General features: G+C 33.0%; 1 pseudogene; it reads right to left on the reverse strand.

The window, feature by feature from the left end:
* Positions 1-293: 293 nt before the first annotated feature.
* On the reverse strand, positions 294-7046 carry LOC111388536 (annotated as a pseudogene).
* Between the last annotated feature and the right edge of the window lie 11537 nt (positions 7047-18583).

Consider the following 18583-nt stretch of genomic DNA (forward strand, 5'->3'; position numbering starts at 1 on the left):
AGTTAATAAGCATGCAGTTGGTTCAATTTATTTGGGTTCTTTGAATACAAAATATATCAATGTTCTCCACAATTTCATCAGTCGACAAAAGGGAAATCAAGTAGCAAACTCATCTCAGTTTTAAAATTCCCACTAAGAAAACATGATGACAGTAGATGATTATCAACTAATCCACTTTAGTGAAAGAAATTCACATTACACGTCAAAATGAATCTAAATTACAAAGAATTAATGAATCCGAAAACAAGCAAAATCTGTTAAACCGAACAGAATATCTAAGCATGAAGAACATTTGGTCCTCAGTTAACATGTTTACATAGCAATGCGGAGCAGGGTGGGGTGACTATTAGCTATTCAGCAATCCACCTATTTCTTTGGACTTTTGCAAGTTCATACATGGCCCATTCTGTGGTGAGTAAAGTTTCGATTATGGCTTCCTGTAGCAGCATAAGTATTTGTTGCTCCGATAGCATTTTTGCACTGGATAACAAGTAGTCAATGTAGCAATTGAGTTCCTGATATACATTTTAATCCTGAATCATCTCACTTCAGTTCAAAAACATAGTTTTAAAGTAAAAGTGAATTATACATAGAATCATGAGACGCCTAAAAATCTTCGTTCCAATGAAGAGATAAGAGTACCTTGCCGCAATCAGTTCGTCTCCTCTGCTCATTAGTGAGAACCTTAATCAAGCTGTCCTATGGAAACTCATCTGCTGAATTTTATTTTTGAAGCTTTTGTTGGGAATCCACCTTAGGTATGGAAAAATATCTCTCCAATCCACCTCAATAGCACCTTCCATTTGATCATGCACTAGTATCTTCGTTATCTCTCCTTTTGATAAGGTCATTCCAAGTTCCTCAACATACACTGACTCAATATCCTTTCAAAGAGCCTGCATATCAGATAAAATGCTTTAAATATTATCAATTGCACTCCAATTACAAGGATTTTTTATGGCCTTAGGTAGATATGACTTGCTTCTTTCAGTGCCAATCCAAAGAGCTCACACTCGAATATATTCCTAAGGAATACAGGTTGAAGAGGATCCTTTTCTACATGAGCATGCAATTGTTCAGAAATGTTTATTATCATGGTATCCCTACAAACACGATGTTGTTTCTGGATAAATCAGCAAAAACAGTGTTAATAGTGCAGTAATTAATCAAGCTTTGATCAGAATCATCCGTGATTCTAACCTGTGCATTAGGTCCCAAAGTACTTGTGAGTATAAGTCGTTTTACTGTCTTGTGAAATTCACCATAATCACTCATTGCAACCATGTTTTTATCAGAAGTGAGTATCTTTAACGCATTCGATAGTTCTCAACATATACCCAAAAACAGGAAAAAAAAGATTGTAAACAAAAATGTTCCCAATGGCGTGTGTGAATGTGCAACAATGTGTGTGTGTGTGAGAAAGAGAGTGAGAGAGAGAGCTTGCCTTTTGCACTATACCAGTTGTCTTGAGGCACAAAAATGAATGCCTGTCATCAACTTGAAATATGACCTTTGTTGTTTCGTTGGCGCTTCTACAACGGAAAAAATAATTTAATATACCAATTAAATTATTTAGTGTTTTTTTTAATTTGTTTTTGTGTATGTCAAAATTCCTTTGAACTTTTTCTATGATGTTGAATTCATTCGTGTTTATTCATATCCAATTTACGGAGGTAAAGCATCTTTCGAATATATGGAGAAAAATGGCTTCAATGTCTAAGAAAATAAAAGACGAAGAGAAGTGTGCTTTGATAACAGACACCGAACATAAAATCTCAACCTTTTTTTCAATTGGAATGTATCTATATCTAACTACAAGAGGAAACATACTAGTAACACATTCTTACAGATGTTATTTCCACCTTCTCTTGTCACTTGTGTCAGTTTTTATTACTGGTCAAAATTGACACATATTATAGTCCGCACGGTGTGTATTAATTATACGTGTAAGGCAAGCTGGAACGAAAAGAGTTAAATACGACAATAGACAATTATTTCACGTTCATGTTAATCATATATCCTATACAACTCAACATATCAAACACGCCTATTAAGGAGTCAAACATACAGTCGAACCTCTTCAAATTACTGCTCTTATTCATATTTCAGTTTTTACTCTCCATCAAACATGTTTAGAGCTTGATGAGATAATGGTAGATAACGGGTATAAAAGAATTTTTGGCAACTGTGAACATCAACAAGCGATAAACTCTTTTTGAATGAGGGAACTGCCAGTATTACATGTTGGCTAATTTAATGCTTTAAATCATCGGATCTTTCATGTTAAATCATCAAGAAATACAAGAATTAAAGCGGAAGCGTACCTGAATCAGACATGATTAATGCAATAATGAATTTCGCGGTATAGTCTTCCAAATCTACACGCAGTTTCCTTTTCCTCTCTGTGACGAGATGCAGTAGAGAATGAATAATCCGTGCGTGTGATCTGGGGACCATAACCTATTTATATAGGGACGCCCTTTGACCTAATTCGACCCATCATAGAATTAGAACTTGGGCCGGTCTCTACACATATGTAAACCCACACTTTAATTGGATACATTAAAGTCCAAAATCGCAGCCTTATTAGATCACTTTAATTGGGCTCAACCGAATTCAATAGCTTTTAATTTAACACACAATTATTCACACATATAAGCCCATCTATTGATTAAAAAATCTTTACAATCTCCCACTTGAGTTATATGTGTCACCTTATAATTGTGTATTAAATATAACCTTATGAGTACTTAAAATTTTGCTATCATTACCGAATGTATCCCCAAACAATCCCGTCCATCAATCATGTCAACATAGGATCAAAGCGGCTTTCGCTACTTTCACGTAACTAAACCCATCAATGGTCACGTATATCAATATAACCGAATGTCATGGATCAAGTATGGATGTGTAGCATGAAAATTACATGTAATGTGATCTGTAACATGCCTATTTCCAACTGGTCCACCTTAATACCTCAGTGAGATCATTTTAAACAATTTTAGAGATAATAAATCAAATAACTTTATAACTGAAAATAACTTTAACTTTAAACGCTATTCAAAATAACAGTACATGTGTCCAATATGAACAGCAAAAATACAAACTCCCACTGAAACTAGATATCCTCAAGAGACATTACACCCATATAAGCCGTGTGCTTATGAAAGACCTTGGGTATCAATCCCTTAGTAAGCGGATTCGCAACCATGGAGTTTGTCCCAATATGCTCTATTGACACATGTTCACTCTAAACTCTTTCTTTAACAGCCAGGAACTTGATCTCTATATGTTTTGACTTTGTCGAGCTCCTGTTGTTATTGGAATACAACACTGTTGATTTATTGTCACAAAATATCTTAAGTAGTCTTTCTATACTGTCCACAATGCGCAGCCCAGTAACAAAATTACGCAGTCATATTCCATAATTTGATGCCTCATAACACGCTATAAACTCCGCTGTCATGGTGGAAGTAGCTATGAGTGTTTGCTTAGCACTCTTCCAGGAAATAACACCTCCAGTAAGCAGGTAAATATAGCCTGAAGTGGATCTCCTACTATCTTGGCATCCCGCGAAACCGGAATCAGAATAACCAACGATCTCCAACTTATCCGATCTCCTATATGTGAGCATGTAGTCTTTTGTTCTCTGTAAATACCGCATGACCCGTTTGGCTGCTTTCCAATGATCCATTCCCGGGTTACTTAAATATCTCCCTAGCATCCCGACAATGTATGCTATATCCGGATGCATACAAACCTGAGCATACATCAGACTCCTTATAACTGAGGAATAAGAAATATTCTACATTTCTTTAATTTTCAAGTCATTTTTAGGGCAATAACTTAAGCTGAACTTGTCTCCTTTAGCCACAGGAGTGTCACATCGTTTACAATCTTGCATGCCATATCTTTTAAATACCTTGTGATAATCCAAGAATACCCCGAGAACGATCTCGATGTATCTGAATTCCTAATACAAAAGAGGTGTCACCAAGATCTTTCATCTCAAAATTTTTTGCTAGAAATCTCTTGGTTTCGTGCAATAAGCCTATATCGTTGTTGGCAAGTAACATGTCATCGACATATAAAACAAGAAAAATATACTTGCTCCCACTGAACTTGTGGTATATACAATCATCGACCAAATTTATCTCAAAACCAAATGAGATGATCACTTGATGAAACTTGTAATACCATTGACGAGACGCCTGTTGAGTTCATAGATGGATTTCTTTAATTTACAAACCATTTGCTTTACATCGTCTGATACAAAGTTTTCTGATTGTACCATATAAATTATTTCATCAATGTTTCCATTGAGAAATGCTGTCTTAACATCCATCTGATGTAGCTCAAAGAAATGCGCTACCAATGCCATTATAGTCCTGAAAGAGTCTTTCAAAGAAACTAGAGAAAAGTCTCTTTATAATCGATGCCTTCTTTCTCTGAAAAGCCCTTTGCGACAAGACGAGCCTTATACCTCTCTACATCTCCTTTCGAATCCCTCTTGGTCTTAAATATCCTTTGCAACCAATGGGTTTCGCACCCTCAGGCAATGGAACGAGGTCCCATACGTCATTATCCTTCATGGACTTTATCTCTTAAGTCATGGCATCGAGCCACTTTTGAGAGTTAGAACTTTCCATGGCTTGATAAAAGTTGATCGGATCATCTTTCACCATTCCAATGTCAACTTCATGTTCTTGGAGAAATACAATGTAATCATTTAAAACCGCACTTCTCCTCTCTCTAGTGGATCTTCTTAATGGTATTGGTTCTTGAGGCTGTGGAGTTTGTTCTTCTGGAACAATTTGTTGATCTTGAGACGGAGGTATGACATTGTCTTGATCCAAAGTTGCTTCTTGAACAATATCAGGGATAGAAACCTGATCATTGTCAATGGCAATTGGAGGAATTTCAACATATTCCTCCTAAAAGACAAAGCCTGTAACCCTTTCTCCCCCGCAAACTCAACATTCTCAAAGAACCGAGCATTTCCTGTCTCGAAAATTGCCTTAATTGTGGGATCATAAAACTTGTAACCCCTGGACCTTTCAGAATATCCAATAAAATAACAACTGATGGTCCTTGCGTCCAGTTTCTTTTCATTTGGCTTATAGTGCCTTGCCTTAGCTAGACACTCCCAAATATGTATATGCTTCAAACTAGGCTTCTTGCCCGTCCAAAGCTCATATGGGGTTTTATCAGTGGCCTTAGTTGGAACTCTATTGAGTATATAAGCTGCGGTCTTTAATGCTTCACCCCAGAGAGATTCTGGTAAGGTAGAATGACTAATCATACTCCTCACCATGTCCTTAAGCGTTTTATTTCATCTCTCAACAACACCATTCATAGTGGGGGAACCCGGCATAGTGTGCTGTGAGACGATACTGCATTCCTCTAAGAATTTAGCAAATGGTCCTGGACGCTGTTCACCCGAACCGTTTTATCTTCCATAGTATTCACCCCTACGGCCAGCTTTGACGCTTTTAATCCTTTTGCCGAGTTGGTTCGCAACTTCAACTTTATAGTTTTTGAACACATCCAGTGACTGTGATTTTTCATGAATGAGATATACGTAGCCATATCTTGAAAAATCGTGTATGAACGTTATAAAATATTGTTGACCATTCCAAGAACCCATAGGGAATGGTCCACAAATATCCGTATGTATAAGTTCTAAGACGTCTGAAGTCCTATTGGCTTGAAATCTCCTTTTATTGGTTTATTTTCTCTTTATACAGTTGACACACAAATCATAATTTGTGAAGTCAAGAGGGTCGAGAATCTCGTCAGGCACAAGTCTCTTAATTCTCCTTTTGGAGATGTGACCTAATCTTTTGTGCCACAACGAGGCAGAATTCTCGTCGGTTAATTTTTCGCTTTACACATCAAGTACTTACATGCAAGGATTCATTAAAAGAAGCAATTGTATCAATTGAATAAAGATTATCGTAACCTGATAAAGAACTGGAATCAACCAATTTTGAATCATGAAACAAACCAAAATTTCCATTTCCAAATGGACAAGTATAACCAAATTTGTCCAAAACAGGAATAGAAATCAAATTCCGTCTAAAAAACGGTGCAATAAATGTCTCAATAAGATCCAAATAAAATTCAGTCTTTAACAATAATCTAAAATTTTCTATTGCCTCTACTTCCACCTTATTGCCGTCACCAGCATAGATGTATCTTTCACCATCACTTGATTTTCGGTAACTCAGGCAACCTTGCATAGACATACTGATGTGAGTTGTTACACCAGAATCTATCCACCATGTATTTCTAGGTACCGAAGTTAAATTAACCTCAGAACAAACCAAATGAAGAAGAATATATTTCTTTACACGCCATGCGTGGTAATTGGTGCAATTCTTCTTCTTATGACCTGCAGCTCCACAAAAGAAACAACCACCTTCAGTTGGTTCTTTATGCTGTTTCTTTTGCAGTGTCGTACCCGCAGCTTCCTTATTAATCTTCCTTTTCTTGTTCTTTTTGTCCTTAGAGGTGGTGGCCAAATGAGCACTTTCTGTCTTCTCATGCTTCAGTCTTTCCTCTTTCTGGACACAGTGTGAGATGAGTTCATTAAGGGACCATGAGTCCTTTTGACAGTTGTAGCTCACTTTGAATTGACTGAAATGTACCGGAAGGGATATCAGAACCAAGTGCACCAACAAGTCTTCAGATAAATCCAACTTGAGTTCCTTTAGTTTTGAAGCAATGTGAGACATTTCCATAATGTACTCCTGAATGTTTTCTTTCCCTTTATACCTCATTGAGACAAGGTTTGCCAAAAGTGTACTTGTTTCAGCATTTTCATTCTTGGCAAATCTCTTCTCAAGATTCTCAAGGAAACCCTTAGCTATAATCACCTTATCGGACATAGTGCCCCAGAATGCTTCTGGAATAGCACGCTTCATGACCATTAACCTTATGCGGTTTGATCGATCCCAATTTTCCATCTCCCTCTTGTCATCAAAGGTACTCTTATCAGTAAGTGCATCAGGATGATCGACCCGTAAAGCAAGGTCCAGGTCCATGACTCCGAGAACAATCATAACGTTCTCTTACCATGCCCTGAAATTTGTGCCATTTAACATTGGAATTGAATTGATGCTAGCAGAGATATTAGCAGCAGAACCTGAAACTGAATTAGAGAACGTTTATTATGAATAGCTCACATGAATATCTTTAATATACAAATAATAATAATCTCAAATAGTGGTAGGGCCCATCACAAGATACCAAGCACAACATCAATATCTAGTCTTTAGACAGAAATATTGACTTGTAAGCGGTACTCTTGGCGTAGTGATCAAACATTGACGATAAAACAACGTGTCAATCAACAAACCTTTCTTTGGATTGATTTATTGATCACACATTAAATCAAATAATCGTCACACGTTTATCACCATGGGTGCACGTATATTTGGCTAAATATTGACCTTCATTTGGGCCGACCAATATTTCCATGAATAACACATGCACAAACACTTTTTAATATTCTAAGTTAGTCAATTTTCACAAGAGATGTTGCTTTGGCAACATGTTGCTTCAATTAACCAACTTTCGAATTTAAAAGAGTCCTTAATACCAAAATTTGAGAAAGAGAATCACCAATTTTGCATATTTTGATTAGTTTTAAACTTTAGGTGCCTTAGAATTAATAATTCAAAACTTTAAGAGGGTTAAATTAATTAATTCCAAACTTTAAGGGTTGAAATTAATAAACTTGAAACTTTAGGGGCCATAGTTAATGAATTCACTACTTTAGAGGATCAACTATAACAAATTTTAAAACTTTAGGAGCCAAAATTGACCAATTCAAAACTTTAGGGATCAAATTTTAAAAATTTGAAACTTTAGGGGTCAATTTGAATTAATAATTAAATTTTGAGGGCTTTAATTACAAAATTCAGAACTTTAATGGCCCGAATTAATTAATTTTAAACCTTAGAGACTGAATTATTAAATTCAAAACTTAAAGGCCCAAATCTTAATATAACTTAAAGGTTAGGGACTGAAACCTTAATTTTATAACCATAACCCTAATTGCAAGCAAGGGCCTCAAGTAATCTAATTTACAAGACAAGCCCCTACCCCCAAATCTCAAAAAAATAAAAAAACTGAAAACCTAGGAAAAGTTTCTTTTCTTCTTCTCCTTATTGGCGCTGCCCGAACAGATTGGGGAGCGCTGGCGTCCCACCACACAGCAGCCCCGGCGCTGCTGTGTTGTGCAGCAGCTCACACTGCTGCTGTGTCGCAGCAGCCAATGCCTCCAGGCAGAATTAATTTTATTTTATTTATTTTTTTTAAACTGTACAGAAATCTAAATCCAAAATCCGAAATTCCTAATCTGAATTTTCTCAACCATTAATCCAAATTACGAAAATAACAAAAATTATACCGCAAAAGTTTTCAAATTCAACAAAATATAATTCCAAAATTGTCAAATCTGAAAACTTTATAAAATATTGCAAGAACCAAATTAAATTATTCGATTCTCAATGATTCAATATGAAGAGGCTCTGATACCACTTGTTGAATAATTTAATGCTTTAAATCATCGGATATTTCATGTTAAATCATCAAAAAATACAAGAATTAAAGCGGAAGCGTACCTGAATCAGATATGGTTAATGCAATAATGAATTTCACGTTATAGTCTTCCAAATCTACACGCAGTTTCCTTTTCCTCTCTGTGATGGGATGCAGTAGAGAATGAATAATCCGTGCGTGTGATTTGGGGACCATAACATATTTATATAGGGACGCCCTTTGACGTAATTCGGCCGATCATAGAATTAGGACTTGAGCCCGGCCTCTACACATATGTAAACCCACACTTTAATTGGATACATTAAAACCCAAAATCGAAGCCTTATTAGATCACTTTAATTGGGCTCAACTGAATTCGATAGCCTTTAATTTAACACACAATTATTCACACATATAAACACATTCATTGATTAAAAAATCCTTACATTACATACCTAATTTCCAAGATAAAATGCATCTAGGAATTATTGCCGTAATTGAAGCCTCAGCGAGCCATCAATATGGAACAATCAAATTTGACCTAGTATTAATCTAAAAGAGAACTAAAAGTATAAAATAATTAGGAAAATAATTAAAAATTGACAAAAGTTTATCTTCCCCGTCTAATTTCGCACATGCCACCAGCCCGCACCATGACTAACCATTATTCCCATCCCACTGCAGCACCTTCCAGAGATTTATCTATTTTTCTTTAATCAAGTTTCATGTTCCAATATCATTTTGTTTTCAGTGAAATTACAAGAGTTTTCTAGAAATTTAGCCATTTTCAGCAAATTCTTGTTTCTATCATCTTGCTGCTGATTACATATATACACACACTCACCTCATGAACTTTTGGATTTTGCTCTAATTTTATTCAATTTTCTTTTGCCTCGCAAAATTATGTATGAAAGTAGTAGGTTTATTCAAGATTTTAATCCAAACTCCAATCCTAATTGTTCTCTTTCAAACTCAGCTAAGAGGAAAATAAATCTTTTTTTTTTGTTGGAAAGGTTTTCTTTTTTCTTTTTGGTTAATTAGTTGTACATTATTTTAAGGGGAACTTATTTGCACTATTTAAATAATTCCGGACTTTGACTGTAATTATTTATTTATTTTCTATTTGTTTATTTGAAGAGGAATGTAAACTAATTATTTTATAATGCTTTAATGGAGAAAATAAATGGTAAGTACTCTTTGCGCAAATAAATATTGATGTGAGGGTCCAAATATTAAAATTGAAATGATAGAGATGATTTTCATAATGAAGGCTAACATAGGGATATTTTACACCAATTACCTATATCTGACAAAATGGGACAAAAAGGACCTCCTCCACTAGAAAATATTGAAATGAGAGTGTAAATACCAAGTTTGAAATAATTGAAAATATTTTAGCAATGAGTGGAAGTGAAGGGAACATTTTGTTCTAATTACGTCATATTGATGAATCGACTTGCTCTCTTTTAGGTTTGGTCAATCTTGAAAAAATATATTTTTAAAAAATATTCTTAAAACACAAATTTGACTTGAGACTAATCTACATCTAAAATATATTAAAAGTTTGGATTGAGAGAAACTTTTGAATACCAATTTTACTTTTATATATTTAGCGATGTATCAATTCTACCATTATATATTTAATATGGTACCATTAAATATAATTGAACTTCATTTAATATTCATTTAAGTGTAATGCTCATTGTTTTATATTGGAGTACTTAAAATTTTACATTATTCAAATCAAGTTTAATTACTTAAATTACATTATTTAAATTAAGTTTACAACTTAGAATTGAAGCTCACATATATAGATGTAATTTTATTATAATTATATTATATAATATATTAAAGTTGCATTAATATAATGGTAGATTAATTACAATATAAAATAATATTTATTATAGTTTTAATATAATTATACATGTAGACAAGCTTTGACTTTAAGTGATTAAACCTAATTTAGTTAACATAAAATTATGAGTACTCCAACATGAAAAATAAACTGTATATTTAAAATGAGACTACATGAAGTTAAATTGTAATTAATCAATCATTAATGCTACATTTAATATATTATAATATTATTTCATATGTACATGTATATATATTATATTATTTATTATTTATATATAGAGCTTCACTTAAAATCAACATTCACCTACTTATATAATTATATTATAATTACAATATATATAAAAATACAATGTGAAGATAGATGAGAGACGTTCAATTTACCATTTAGTACTTATTTAACACTGTCAACATTTTCATTCGAAAATTATAAATTGCATGTTTAATTGATATAATAGATAATATAACTATTTAAATACATAAGACAATAAATTGAAAAGGAAAGATTGCTTAAATGCAATCAACAGTTAAGAGGGCAAAAGTCAAAGATGGAAAAATTATCTATTTCTATTAATCTAAAAAACTTTATTAATTATTCATAATAATTAGAAGTTACTAACCCTTCCCATATTTGTATACAACCCACTATATACAAGTTTCGCATCTCAATTACACATTTTTTTCATTAAAACCAAATTTTTAAGTATTAATAAAAATTAATATTATGTGTTCTAAAAAGTAATTAATATAATATTGAATATTTTATTACTGCTGCATTGTTCATTTTGTATAATCATAAATTGATGGTAATTCAGTTATTTATTAGATATAAAAATATGAAGAAGAGAAAAAGATTTTTATCTCAATATATTTAAAAGGATAATGTTTATTCCTCCATTTGTATTAATCATATTCAAAAGAAAAATAAAACTTTTGTTTTAAGATTTTTCACTCATATATCTACTTTGATTGTAATTTTGGTTTTTAATTCAAAATAAATGCTATGGATTAATATGACGAGCATGATTAATACATAATTTTTTTTGCATCTAAAAGTGTTTAGATAAGATTTTTTTTTTTGTTTTTATTTTGAAAAGCATTTATATATTTTTAGTTTACTTATAAATAAATATTTTAAACTTAATCAAGTGTAAATCTTTTAATTCAATATTTCTTTGTGTCCGTCTTTACACAAAGTTGGTCAATATCGCTGTAATGGTTGAAAATAAGGATTCAATCAATGTCTAGCATAAATAAGTAAACAATTAACATTATCAATTACTTTACTTTGAAAATATTACGTATATCATTCATTCCGTACATAAAGCATGCAAAACACGTGCTTATTATATATTTCCTACGTAGACAATTAAAATATGATATTTGTTATAAATCATAATTCTTTCTTTTCTGTGTAATTAAAATCTTAAATAATTACATGAAATAGTTATTTTGTGGATAATGTATAAGTAAACATCTTTTATAATCAATAATAATGGATAACTCTAGCAATCAATATTGTTTGATCTCTCTAGAGTCTAGACTATTGATTGCTAAATTTAGCAAGTGCTCCTCAGTTGTAATTTTTCAAATATTCATGACCTCAATTTTTAAAATACGTTCTTAATTTATTAAAATGAGGGCCTTCAAAAAAATATACATAATAGAGTCGAGCACAACAGCCAAATCAATTATATTCATGCAAAAATACTCACTTTGAGATTTATATTCTATCTTAATAACTTTGAATGTGTAATGTGTTTAGATTTTTAAAGATTATTTAATTCAATCTGGAGTTTTTGCAATTATTTTAAATTAAAAGGTGGAGAAAACAATATATTTCTTGATTTTAGCAGTTGATTCGAAATTAGATTGTTAGGTATCATTCATCGAATTGATTCTGATTTGTTAACAAAAAGGTCGATGAGCCACTTGTTACAATATTCATAGGTTAGAGACCTCGTTGCAAACTTTTCATTATTATTTATATTTTCTTTAATTATTCGGCAATATCAGGGTCATTGACAATTTCAACTAGGTAGCGGTGGTTGCGACACCGGGTGAGACATGAACAAGGTGGCGGCTAATTTGTGAGAGAGACGGAGAGTAAAGGTTGTGAGACTAATGTGAAAAGAAAGATATACGAGGGAAGAAAGGGAAATTACTTGTTGGGTAGTGTGTAATATTTAGATGAAATGGAGTAAGGGTAGTTTTGGTACTTTATATTGAAAGTTTGCATTTTCATAATGGGTAATTACATTCCCAACATAATTTTTATTCCTCGCGTCACGTTTTAATTACACATGAGATTCTTAATCTTTACTTATTATAGCATTCATGTTTCTAATGATTTTTCATGGCATTTTTATACTCAAACTTTTTATTAGTTAACACATTTTATATTTAATAACAATTTATGTCCAAAAATTCGTTAAAATAGCTTACAATATCTTATTTTCCCATCATATTTAAAAAATATAAATAAATAAAAATTATGAAAAATATTTTTTCTTTCATTTGAAAGCATGAAAATAAAATATTCTAACATAAATTATTATAAAAACGAGATGTATTAATTAATGTAAGGTTGAATATAAGAATTCGATAAAAAAGTTGAAAAATAATTGTTACAACGAGCAAAGATTGAGAAGCTTAATTGCATAAAATATGATGTGAAAAAAAAAAAATTAGCAATATAACCATCATTTCATAATATTTGTAAAAGATGACCATTTCATAAACGGTGATTATATTGACATCTTTCTTTTCTTTTGGTGAGCCTTTTTAATTGCACCAGGGGTCTTTCAATTTTTGCTAATTATCGCACTTATGTCCCTTTTCTTCGTATATCGAATCCAATACTTTACCCAGTCAAATAAGATGACATTGAAAAAAAATAATACCATTTTTATTCAAAATAAGCCACTAATTAGACCTTAATGGCTAAAATCTGTAGAACCCACTGGTTAAAATCTGTAGAACCCACTGGTACTGTGTCCAAATTTTGTAGTTCAGGCTTTCAAATTGACACTTTTATATTATAGTGGCAATTAATTTTTATTTATTTAATACTAAGATAATTTATTTTCATGTTTAGCTTAATCTATAGAGTTTGTCTTTGCTTAAAATAGGAAGTTACCGTCTCTTAGTTTCTTTCATAAACTTGAATTATGATTAGTTGTTGCTCGATAAATTTGAATAAAATTGTAAAACTTAAATTTTTTTCAATTATTTTCGATTCAATATTGACATTTTTTGGAATGAATGATTTTTTTGGTCAAAAACTAATTCTCGATATTCATGCATACGAATCAACGAGTCTTAATTATCAAGTACTCGGCATTCTTTCAAAAAAAAAAAAAAATTGATATTTGCATGTGTTCTTCGTTATCTAATTTCTTGTTTCTGGTTGCATCGTTTTCGTATCAGAGCTCATGTACTTCTAAGATTCATAAGACCTCGATGTTGGAAGAAATGTAATGTGTTAATGGTGTAAAAGTCGTAGCGACATATGGACTTATCCATCAATTTTTGGAGTAGATGTGGCTAATGGAATTTTTTTAAGGGGCATTCTCAAGAATGTCCAATTTTAAGGGTATGAGTTGAAAAGTGTCCACTCATTTGAATTTAGTGTCAACTTGTTTATTATGTCCTTAATGAAAATCTACATTTTGAAATGGTATTCTCATTTTAAATGTCGTTGTTGACATTTGATTTTTTTATTAATTTGTCACGAATTTTGAGAAGTGGCTTCCATGAGAAGTTACATTAAAATAATATTTCTCGACATTTGAACACCGTTTCATTTGTCTAGAATGACATTTCATTTTAAACATGACATTTCTCTATATTTAAAAATGTCGTTCTCGACATTTCTGAATCAATGAAAAACATAGTATTTATTGTGATTTGACATGTATACTTTTTGAAATAAATATGGCAGGTGTCAAAATTTTATTGGCTAATAACAATATTGCAAAAATGTCCTTTTCTTCTTAGTGTGGAATTATAAATTGTTAATAAAGGTATTTTGGTCTAAATTCTTCCAAATTGGACATTTTTGCAGTGGTGGACATTTTTGCAAATGACTAGATAAAAATAAACATTTTGTGAAATTTCCTCTTTTTTTAATCACAACGGTTCAACGGTAGCAGTTGCACGTTTATCGATGAGGATACAAAGGAGGACTTTGGTAACAGCGATAGTCCTTTTGCCCATTTCAATCCCGAATGAGAAATGAATGTTGATTTGGGAAGGGATTAAGAAATTTATCCAAGTTTACATTGAAATAAACAAGGATATACTCGAAGAGTGCCCAAAATAGAAGAGAGGTTGTAGTGATGGTGAATGTCTTCGGTACAAATGCATCGCCAATAGGTGTTGCAAGTATTACAATTGTGAATTTATTTGAAAAAAGAGTAAATTGGTCACATCGAGAGTGTGCAACTTACAAAAATCATTAACCAATATAGTGTTTTAGATGCTGAAATATTGATTCTGTGTAAAGAGTATACATTGCAAGATTCAATGATCAACCTTTTCAAACCCAGGGAGAATGATATAATCGAACACTTTCACCCAATCAATCGTCTTGTAATTGGATAAATAATACCGCTTTTCAGGCAGAATTGAGTCACTTAGCATAGCTCATGGCTAAACAACCTTGAGCCTAGCAAATTTTATCGCTTAGACTTCAACTGATACTTCTTGCAAAAATTAGTTTTTATTTTTCTATAATCTAGATGAGCTGTTTCCATTTTTAGATTAGTAGAAGCTAGTGATGGCAAAAAAAAAACCCGCCCTGCCCCGCCTCGAACAGGTTGACAGGGCAGGGCTAGGAAGGAGGGGCGTCCCATCGCGGGTCATGGGGTGGGGTGGGACCAAAATGCCTCGCCCTGAACCCGCCCCATGAAGGGAAAAAAAGAAAAAAAGATTAAAAATAATTTTATTTTTAGACAATTCACATGTTAGAAACCTATTTTAAATCCGTATTTTATTTTCTAATAACGATATAACTCGAATTTTACAAAATGTCAAAAAAAAAAAAAAAAAAAAAAAAAAAGGCCCCCCACCCTCCGTGCCTCGCCCCGTCCCGCCACGAAAAAAAAAAAAAAAAAAAAAAAGGTCGCCCAGCCTCCGTGCCTCGCCCCGTCCCGCCACGTTGCCATCCCTAGTAGAAGCTTTATTTAATGGGGAATTTGGTGAGATAGTTGGGTTTGCCAATGTTTTTGGAGAAATAGCCTTTGACCAATACAAAAAGGAGAAAAAAATGAAAATAGTTTAATTGACAGAATAACCAAACTATCCTTCACATTTTAACACAAAAATCATTCCATATTCCCTCTTTCACCCTGTTTCTTCCTCGGGTAAAAACCCTATTCCCCCAAATTCAAAATAACATCTCTCTTCTTCTTCCCCTTTGCGAAAATCTCACAAAATTGACTACGAATCTCATGAAATCGACTTGGCCTCTAATATCCATACAAAAGAACACGACGAGCATAGGTGAGTGAAGTGACTCCCTTTGCGCCTCGAAGACTTTGTTTTGGAACTACGAGTTTGTGGAAATTCCTCTCCTTGTTACTGCGACTGTGAAGGTGAACACAAATTTAAGGTACAACTTATTCATCTCATGCCTTCTTCATACTTCACCTCATTAGCATTGACCTCTTCACCACCACATTTATTGGCCGAATGGATCGTTCTCCGGTAGATATATTTTTGCATAAGTATATTAATATACCTATTCAAAGTTCTAGGTATTATAGGTAAAAACATGTCTTACAATATAGAACCAAAAATTACTTCCAACTCAATCCAGAGACTTCAGCTTCCAACAGTTTTGTCTCCAGCTGTTATTAGTTAGTAGTTAGTTAGTTAATTTTTTAGTTGGTTGATTAGTTAGATAGTTTGTTAGTTGGTTAGTCATTTAATCTATAAATAGAGCATTTTGTATGCCTTCTAATTCATTGGATATTTTTCAATCTTCAATATGATTTCATATTGAATTTATCCTTTCTTCTTTTTACTGCTCTCTAGTTCTATGCTAGGGAGAATTTAACATGGTATCAGAGCATTTCTTCATTGCTTCTAGCTGAGCCTCTACTATTCAGTATAGGAGATTTTGCTTCAAGTTATGTAGATGAATCAAGTTTCTTGTAGTCCTCAGAAAATGTGGATCAAAGTAGTCCACCCAATCGAACCTTTGTGAAGGTTCACAAATCATGTTCCTTTGGACAGTCACTCAATATCTCCAAATTTAGCAACTATTAAGAGCTGCGAAGAGAGCTTGACTAATAAAATGCTCTCCTTTCTTCTTCTCCAGTTCACATTCTCTTTTGTCGAATTCCTGCAATTATAATGGTAGACTTCAATATGGTTTGAGTTCTTCTTCATCAGTTCTTTTCTTCATTTATTTGTTCTCGAGCTCCTGCACCTATAATGGCAGGATATAATGAAGCTCCAGTTGACTGAGAGAATGATGTTCTCCTACTTGGGGATGACCCTTGACAGATCTAGTTGCATCGTTTTATTAGTTTGACATGTTGTGGTTACTGCTTGCAAGTGTTATATTTGTGCCCATTTTTTAGAAAATTCCTGGAGGCAGCCCTATTCTTGGATAAATGGCTGCTGGAATCTTAAATGAACCATATGGTGTGTCTATGACCATCATGTTTCATTCTAATATCTTCAAGATGAGCATTTTGAACCCCCATGCCCCTCTTGAGGGGGGGGGGGAGGTGCTCTTACAATATAGAACCAGAAATTACATGCTATGAAGTCGAGGAAAACTCATAAAATTAAAATTTTAGAACGTGTTTGGTCTTTTGCTTATATTAAAGAAAAATTCAAAGTTGGCAGTCAATATAGAATTACAAAATAGCTACCTACTCCAAATACTTTAGTCAAGATAAAACCAGATTTTTAGAAACTAAATCACTATGTGGTATGTTGCCCTTTGCCACGTTCAAGTCTAATTTTGTATTGCCATTGTATCCCTTTATCGTGAACGCAAACATATACCATTGGTTCCACATAAATATGAAACAGACAAATAGACAGCAACTTGCATACTATGTCCACCCTAATAAATATCCATCAGTTCCATCAAGTCATGCAATTTTATCCATTATTATCCATCTGTGCATGTGGGTGGGAGTTTAGGTAGCAAAAAAGAGTACAAAACCCACCATCACATTATGACATGTTTTCTTACCTCTTAATTCTATCTCTCTAAGTGAAATGCATTTGTCATGTTTTTGGTGGCATATAATTGAGCTGAGACTTGAAATTTAAAAATTTATGAAATTTCTTTAAAGGCACAATCCTCATGCTGCAAACTAAATCTTCATAAAACAAGCACTAAAGATATTATCTACATTCAGGAATTACGCTTATTTGTTTCTTGCAATTAGCTTATATATCGTCATGAGCTTTCCTAACAAATATATCTTCCTTTACTACAATTTTGTGTTGCCTTGGAGCTTTTTATGTGCAGCCATGAAATAGCTTGTAAGTCATTATTTTTGTTCAATGCTTTGGTAAATGATTGCTTTGAGAAATAAGATTGCTAACTCAATTATTGTTTTGCATTTTACAATAGGAAAAATGGATGCTGAAGACATAGTGAATGTGAAGATAAGTAATAGATGTAGAATGAAATTGATCAATGAAGTTTTCTACAGCTTAGATGACAAGCATCAGGACCTATTCACCAACTCCTACTTTGGCCATTTGTTAAGTCTGAGAAACATAAAGCTTGCATCCTAATTAGTCCACCAATTGATTCTGAGGTCGACAAGTACCTCAAAAGAAAATGAAGTATTTATTAAAGTTGGAGACAAGCTTGCAAGATTTGGATTGCAAGAATTCACACCGGTGACTGGGCTTAAAGTTGGGGATTTGGAGAACGAGGATTTGAAGCTAGGGTAAAATTGTAGACAAGTCAAGGAGGGTTTTAAGTGTAGCAACGGCAACATAAATAGAGGTTTATTGTTACAAGTTTTCAAATGCTACAAGCATAAGAATGATAAATATAAGTTGGACCTCGTCATCACGTGCTTTTGGCAGCAGAGGAGAATACATTTGTTAACCCATGGTTGTTTTATTTGGTGGATGATCTCGATAGATTTAACAACTATTCGTGGGGGAGAAAGTCATACGAGTACACTATTAAGGTTTT

Source organism: Olea europaea, unplaced genomic scaffold (assembly GCF_002742605.1).
Source record: "Olea europaea var. sylvestris unplaced genomic scaffold, O_europaea_v1 scaffold505, whole genome shotgun sequence".
Lineage (NCBI taxonomy): Eukaryota > Viridiplantae > Streptophyta > Magnoliopsida > Lamiales > Oleaceae > Olea > Olea europaea.